We start from the raw sequence: 7,500 nt of genomic DNA, 5'->3' as shown, positions 1-7,500 counted from the left end.
CTTCTTCCTCATGGAGAGAAAGAAGAAGTCTTCAAGATTCTTGTTTTGTTTTCATGACTGCTTTCCTGATTCAACTTGTCGTTGATCCCTTTCTTCTTAGAAGAAAGAAGTCTTCAAAACAAGAATCTTGAAGACTTCTTCTTCCTCGTGCTTTTCATGACTACCTTCCTCATTCCACCCTTCATGTTTTTTTAAAAATAAGCTAGATACAAGCACTCTCTATTGTTAGCTGGGCGGGGCTGCCCCCCTTCCTGCTAGCCCGGCGGGGCTCCTCCCTTCCCGCTGGTAGGGCGGGGCTCCCCCCTTCCCACTGGCAGGGCGGGGCTACCCGCTTCCCGCTGGCAGGGCGGGGCTTCCCCCTTCCCGCTGGCAGGGTCGGGTTCCCCCCTTCCCGCTGGCAGGGTGGGGCTCCCATCCTTCCCGCTGGCAGGGCGGGGCTCCCCCCTTCCTGTTGGAAGGCCTTCCTGTTGGAAGGGCGGGGTGGCAGGGTGGGGCTCCCCCCTTCCTGCTGGCAGGGTGGGGCTCCCCCTTTCCCGCTGGCAGGGCAGGGCTCCCCCCCCCCCTCCCGCTGGCAAAATTTATATATATATATATATATATATATATATATATATATATATATATATATATATATATATATATATATATATATATATATATATATATATATATATATATATAGCGTCGAGTTTATATCCCTCACTTACATAAAACTCAATTTTAAAATAAATATCATCTTGAGAAACATTAAAAGTTCCATTCTCTCGAAACATAATGTTCGTGAAGTGAATCTTTATCTCAATAAGAGTTGGAATTGTTGGAAGACAAACAGGCAAGAATGGAAGTAATAGGAAGTAATAATGTTGTTTCGGGAAGGGTTGCAAGATTTCGGTAGGTTTGAATAAATGCACAAATTCCAGGAATTTAGACGGTAAGAAGAACTAATTACGTTTAATAAATCTAAAGAAATATCTTGCAATTCCAAATTATAAAAGGGCTCAGTGCGCGGCCCAATATTCACCTCGTCAGAACTCTTAAAATTTACGTTTTGGTCCAATTATTATTATTATTATTATTATTATTATTATTATTGTTATTATTATTATTATTATTATTATTATTATTATTATTATTATTATTATTATTACCTCCGCCAAGGAGGACATGTTTTCACCTCTGTCTATTTGTTTGTCACCAACCAAACTCAAAAGGTTACGGGTGAATTTTGACTAACGTACTACAAATATTAAAACGATGTATTGAGGCCGAATCTCTCTCTCTCTCTCTCTCTCTCTCTCTCTCTCTCTCTCTCTCTCTCTGAATGTCATTTAGGCCGGCATAACTCATGTATGGTGCTTTTTTTTTATTATTATTTTACATCGAACCATATTTGAAAGTACATTTTCTTTCATTGTTAATTTAACTTAAACATGACTGATGTCGAAATAATCAAATGTAGCTGTTAACGGAATTGTCTAGCTGCGATACTCCAATAATTTCTACATGATTTAGCGGATTCATGTTATATATGTATGTATATATATATATATATATATATATATATATATATATATATATATATATATATATATATATATATATATATATATGTATGTATGTATATATATATATATATATATATATATATATATATATATATATATATATATATATATATATATATATATATATATATATATATATATATATATATATACATGCGTGTGTATGTGTATTCAGTATTTGCAGTGGATATTCGAAACGCCAAATGATAAAACATAATGAAATATGGCAACTCGATTTGTAAAATTTTAATGCTTTCACTAGCAAAAAACACCCCTTTGCTGTCTTTGATTCGCTAAGGTTGGAGAGGGCTCCGCCCATTTAATAGTAGTAGTAAGAAGAGCAACACCTTTTCTGTTTTGTCATGGGAACACTAGAGACATCTAACGAAAGATTTCCCCCGGGTGTCTGCGTTCTTTTGATTCTAATTGGGATCACCTGAAGATTGGGGACCCCAACACTCGCTGGGGTCGCTTATCTTCAGGTGGAAAAAATTGGGGTCTTTTTTCTTCAGGTGAGGAATTTAAATTTAAGAATGGGACTAACAAGCTAACTAACCATTTTAGAAATTAATTATTATTAGTGTAACGACATGAGTGAGACTAACCAATAAAAGTGCTAACAAACATATATAAGGTAGCAAATAGATTTTTTTTAATTGACGGTATTTAAAAAAAAAATCTTATTTTTCTTTAATGGCTAAGAGACTAAATTGTCTTCTATACAAGATAATTATGTGTAAAAAATTCCAATTTAAAGAGTATACTAAATATAAAAGCAAAGTTTCTATTTGTAAGGACTCATTCTTTTCTAAATCTAAATTTCCACTGCATAAGTGGATTCAGGATAATATTCTAAACATTTAAAAAAAGTATATATATGATTGATATTTATGTATACATTTTTTTTTTTTTTTTAGAGAAATCTGCATGAAGTATTTTGAGGCAAACCCTGATAAACTTGGTGGTAATGGCCTAATTTCGCAAATTGACGAGTCTTGCTTTGCAAGCAAAAACAAATTCACAGAGAAAGTGCACCAAATCGGCCAATATGAGTATTTGGAATGGTCGACTCTAGCATTAAGTGTTGAATATATGGTGATCGTTGAAACACGTGTTGGTGCAACTCTACATCCAATCATAGAAAAAATGATGAGTGGAAAGCTTATTCAAAAATTCAATCACATCTAAGATTTCAGCAACAGACCGTAAATCACTTCCGTAACTTTATTGATATAGAAACAGACCATCGAAAGTTATTGGAACAAGCATAAATCAAGGATTAAGACAACGCGTGGATGCAAGAGATAATTTTTAAATTCATATTTACAGCAATATATGTGGTTTGAAAGGCATGTTAATGGCAGGTTCGATTTTTTTTGTACTGAAATTGCAAGATAATGCGTTTTTAATTGAATATGGATTGTTTGTAAAAATTTGTTCTTTTTAACATATATTAAGTAAAGTAGCTTTAATAAATATATATTTTTTCCTTTTTTTCTATAGTATTATAAGCCAAAATAGATCACCTGGAGGCGTCAATAAGCTGGGGTCGCTTATATTCAGGTGAAGAAAATCAGGGTCTCTCTTCTTCAGGTGAGTGTAGTTGGGGTCCTTTATCTTCAGGAGAACTATTTGGGGTCGCTTATCTTCAGGTGATCCTCTAATTGTACTACATGCACAGACATACACACGATTATATATATATATATATATATATATATATATATATATATATATATATATATATATATATATTTGTGTGTGTAGTATGGGATGTTATTTTCAGTTTACTGGAAAAATATTTTATACGTATATATATAGTAAACTTCGTTCTATTGATAGACTGATATAACAAAAGCAAATCCGTCAGTACACAATGTTTCCAAAAATAGAGAACCAGGAGAAAGCCAATATAAATGAAACAAATGGAAAAGGAAAGGTTTCATACAATACTATTGTTATAATATTTTACGTTTCATTTATATGAAATCCAATAATATAACATAAATTAATCGTCAATCATTTTTATCTACTATATTCTTATTGTATAGTATACATATAAAAATAAAAAAAAACAATGTAAAGTTCGATTTCCTATGTTCCAACTGTTGGTCCACATCCAAAAGCTCAAAGAGTATAAAAGCCTTTGTTCCACAGGTGACCAAATTTGAAAACTTGCCAAAAGGATTTTTTACACCAACACGATTTCAGCATTGAATAGGATACTTTTATTTTTCCTTTTCATATGTACAGTGGCCATATTCATACCTTCATTCACACTACGTTGTTTATAAGAAATTCATTTAACCTCTTCGGCACATATAATGATGCCAGAAAACCTCAAATCAATCAGTTAATCAATCGTCACATATAAACATGAAATTACCATTGATTTTAAGCATTTCTTATTCTATTTCTGTATCTTAATTACATTAGTAAACTATGATAATTTTGGTAAAATTTGCATTTATGGCAAATAAATAAACCAGTGATATAATTTTGCAAATTAGAAAGGATATTTGAATTTACTTTATTCCTGTAAGAAAATAAAATTTTTGAAAGAGACCATAACTTCATTTTTCATGTTTTATATTGTCATTACATGTGTTGAAATAATAATCCATAGAGATTTGTTATAAACAAAGCATAAAACACAGAAACACACAAACATGAGGTAAGCATAACCTTCCAACTTCGTTGGCGGAGGTAATGAATAACGTAGGAGTCATTAGCGCTTTATATATATATATATATATATATATATATATATATATATATATATATATATATATATATATATATATATATATATATATATATATATATATATATATATATATATATATATATACACTCCTATCCAATGTAATATAAACTGGCTCCTTCTGTTTACAACCATATAAATGTAATAATGAATGTCTATAAGATAAATATTTTCAAGATTATAGTTGATACACCTACCATTGTCTTATCTTTAACCATCTGGCTTTCCTTTCTAGGAAAATCATAACATGATTCTCGTCTAATGAAGATTTATTATATCAGTTATGTTGTTTTTAGCTATTAACCATGGTTAACTATTTCCATTGTTAAGTCAGCGGTATAATTAGTTAGAACATTCTGGTAGAGAGACGACCCATTTTTCCCAGGCCTTGAAAGAGTAGGACTATATGTATGTGGCCACTTATCTTTTCGAAATTAATTGTTAAACATTTAATTAGGCTACAATACACTCTCTGCGAAAGAGTATAGAAACTCGTGTAAACTTTTAAATAGTGTGGATTGAGGGTTATAGATAGGTGACGGAATACTAATCTAAAGAACCTACACACAAATAAAGATAGTAATCTATCAATATATAAATCTACATACACGCTCACACATATAAGTCTCTTTATTCTTTATATATGACAAATGAGTTTTAACGTTTTTACTGATCTTAAGATATTTTATATTAATTATTCATTACTTTTCATCTAGTTTATTTCTGTATTTCCTATCCTGTTGAGGCCCTTGGGATTATAGTATTCTGCTTTTCCAACTCGGGTTGTAGCTTGGCTAATAACAACAACAATAATAATAATAATAATAATAATAATAATAATAATAATAATAATAATAATAATAATAATAAAAACAATAATAATAATAATAATAATAATAATAATGATAATGATAATAATAATAAAAAAATGTGTGTATTTTGCTTTGGCATATACATAGGTAATTCCCTATATGTGTATGTATAAATTTCAATGGACAAAGAGGAATCATAAAATTTATTTCATGGGAGGAAAAAGAATAAAGAGAATGTGGAAGATCCAAATAGCCTTTGACGTTGATTCTTATTGAATAAACGCTAATTGATATTTATCCCTTTTAGTTCGAATGAAACTGGAAATGTATTTTTCACAGGAAGTAAGAGAGAGAGAGAGAGAGAGAGAGAGAGAGAGAGAGAGAGAGAGAGAGAGAGAGAGAGAGAGAGAGAGATTTTAATTACATTACTTTAAAACCTGAACATTTACCTTTAAATTAGTGACTTTGGTTACCAATAATGATATCCATTGGTTGAAATGTTATTACAGATAATATTTAGAACACATGCAATAAAAATAAGTTTATAAAAGGTAAAGAGAGAGAGAGAGAGAGAGAGAGAGAGAGAGAGAGAGAGAGAGAGAGAGAGAGAGAGAGAGAGAGAGAGAGAGAATTTTTATTATTAGCTTAGCAAATGATAATAATAATAATAATAAGAATAATAATAATGATAATAATGTCAATTAATTATTAAGATAGGAAGAGCTCATATGTTTTTATTTGTCATAAAATCCAGAACCCATTTATTTGTGAACCCCTCTCGTTGCAAAGTACTCGTTATCCCATTGATCTACACAATGTAAGCTTCAATAACTGATTGACTACATGACAGAAGGCTGATATGAATTTCAATCTCTGCAACGTTCCAAATTCATTATCAACATCAGAGACTTCAGAGAAGCCAATTTATCAAACGCATCTGCTATTGCTAATAGACATTTGCCTGTCCGTGATATGCATGAAAGGGCTTTGGGTCTACAAAAGGCAGATTCGCACTATTTCGGCACTTTAGTTGCGACTGTCAGTAACCTTGATGCTCATTTTGAATGATGGAGTTACATTCTTCTATTTACTAAGGGGATTTATCAATGGATTTCGTTCTAGGTTGGTGAATCCGTCCAGAGAAGACTGTGATTTAAAATTTGCGAGGCACTGTTTCCATTTTCATGTAAAACTATGTCCAGTATTTTAGCTATAAAGTATAACTACATTCTTTGCTACATACATGCCATAAACGAAACGCTCATATCTCTCTATAAATATTTATCCTTGTTCTCAATAAGATAATAGGAGCGTCTTGTGCAACAGATACTCCTGTAATTTACATATAGTTGGGTCTTATTTCCTCCCTGCCGAGTCGGGCCTTATTTCTTCTCTGCTGAGTTGAACCTCATTTCCTCTCTGCCGAGTCGTCCCTTATTTCCTTTCTACAGAGTTGGGCTTTATTTCCTCTCTTCTTAGTCGTCCCTTATTTCCTCTCTGCAGAGTCATCCTGTATTTCCTCTCTGCAGAGTTGGGCTTTATTTCTTCTCTTCTGAGTCGTTCCTTATTTCCTCTCTACAGAGTCATCCCGTATTTCCTCTCTGCAGAGTCGGGCTTTATTTCCTCTCTGCCGAATCGTCCCTTATTTCATCTCTTCTGAGTTGGACTTTATTTCCTCTTTGTCAAGTCGGAAAAAATTTTGTTTCTGCCGAGTCGGGCTTTATTTCCTCCTTTTTGCCGAGTCGTCCCTCATTTCCTTTCTGCCAAGTCGTCCCTTATTCTTCCCTGCCTAGTGTCTCTTTCCATTAGTATCAGCGTTATTGTAATTAATAACAGACCTCGACTCCGGTGTATGAGGCAATCTGTCTCAATGAGTCCTAAAATTACGATATTACTAATGCCTCCAGTATCTTCTTTTTATTATTTATATAAAAATCTAGTGCTGCGTTTAGTTCAATTGCCATATAAAGACTTAAGCGCAGTGCATTATCATTGTTTCAAGCGGCTCTCACAGTACAACAAATACTGGACTTTACTATTCCGCTGAGGTAAGGAGTGGATGTGTGCAAGCCCTTAATGAGTCATACGATGCCTTTGTCTAATCCTCCCTGTCATTCCATGGGCCTTGGATGCTGATTATGTATGTATGTTCAACTCATGGACAGTTTAAAACAACTCAGCGGTCTTTCCCTTGCTTTTACCGCTTTTGAATGAGTCTAAACCTTAAATATAATTTTTAGAATGAAATAGATTTGGGTTTTTTATTATTATTATTATTATTATTATTATTATTATTATTATTATTATTATTATTATTATTATTATTATTATTATTATTATTATTATTATTATTATTTTG

This window comes from Palaemon carinicauda, chromosome 11 (assembly GCF_036898095.1).
Source record: "Palaemon carinicauda isolate YSFRI2023 chromosome 11, ASM3689809v2, whole genome shotgun sequence".
Lineage (NCBI taxonomy): Eukaryota > Metazoa > Arthropoda > Malacostraca > Decapoda > Palaemonidae > Palaemon > Palaemon carinicauda.
This window is presented reverse-complemented; position numbering follows the sequence as displayed.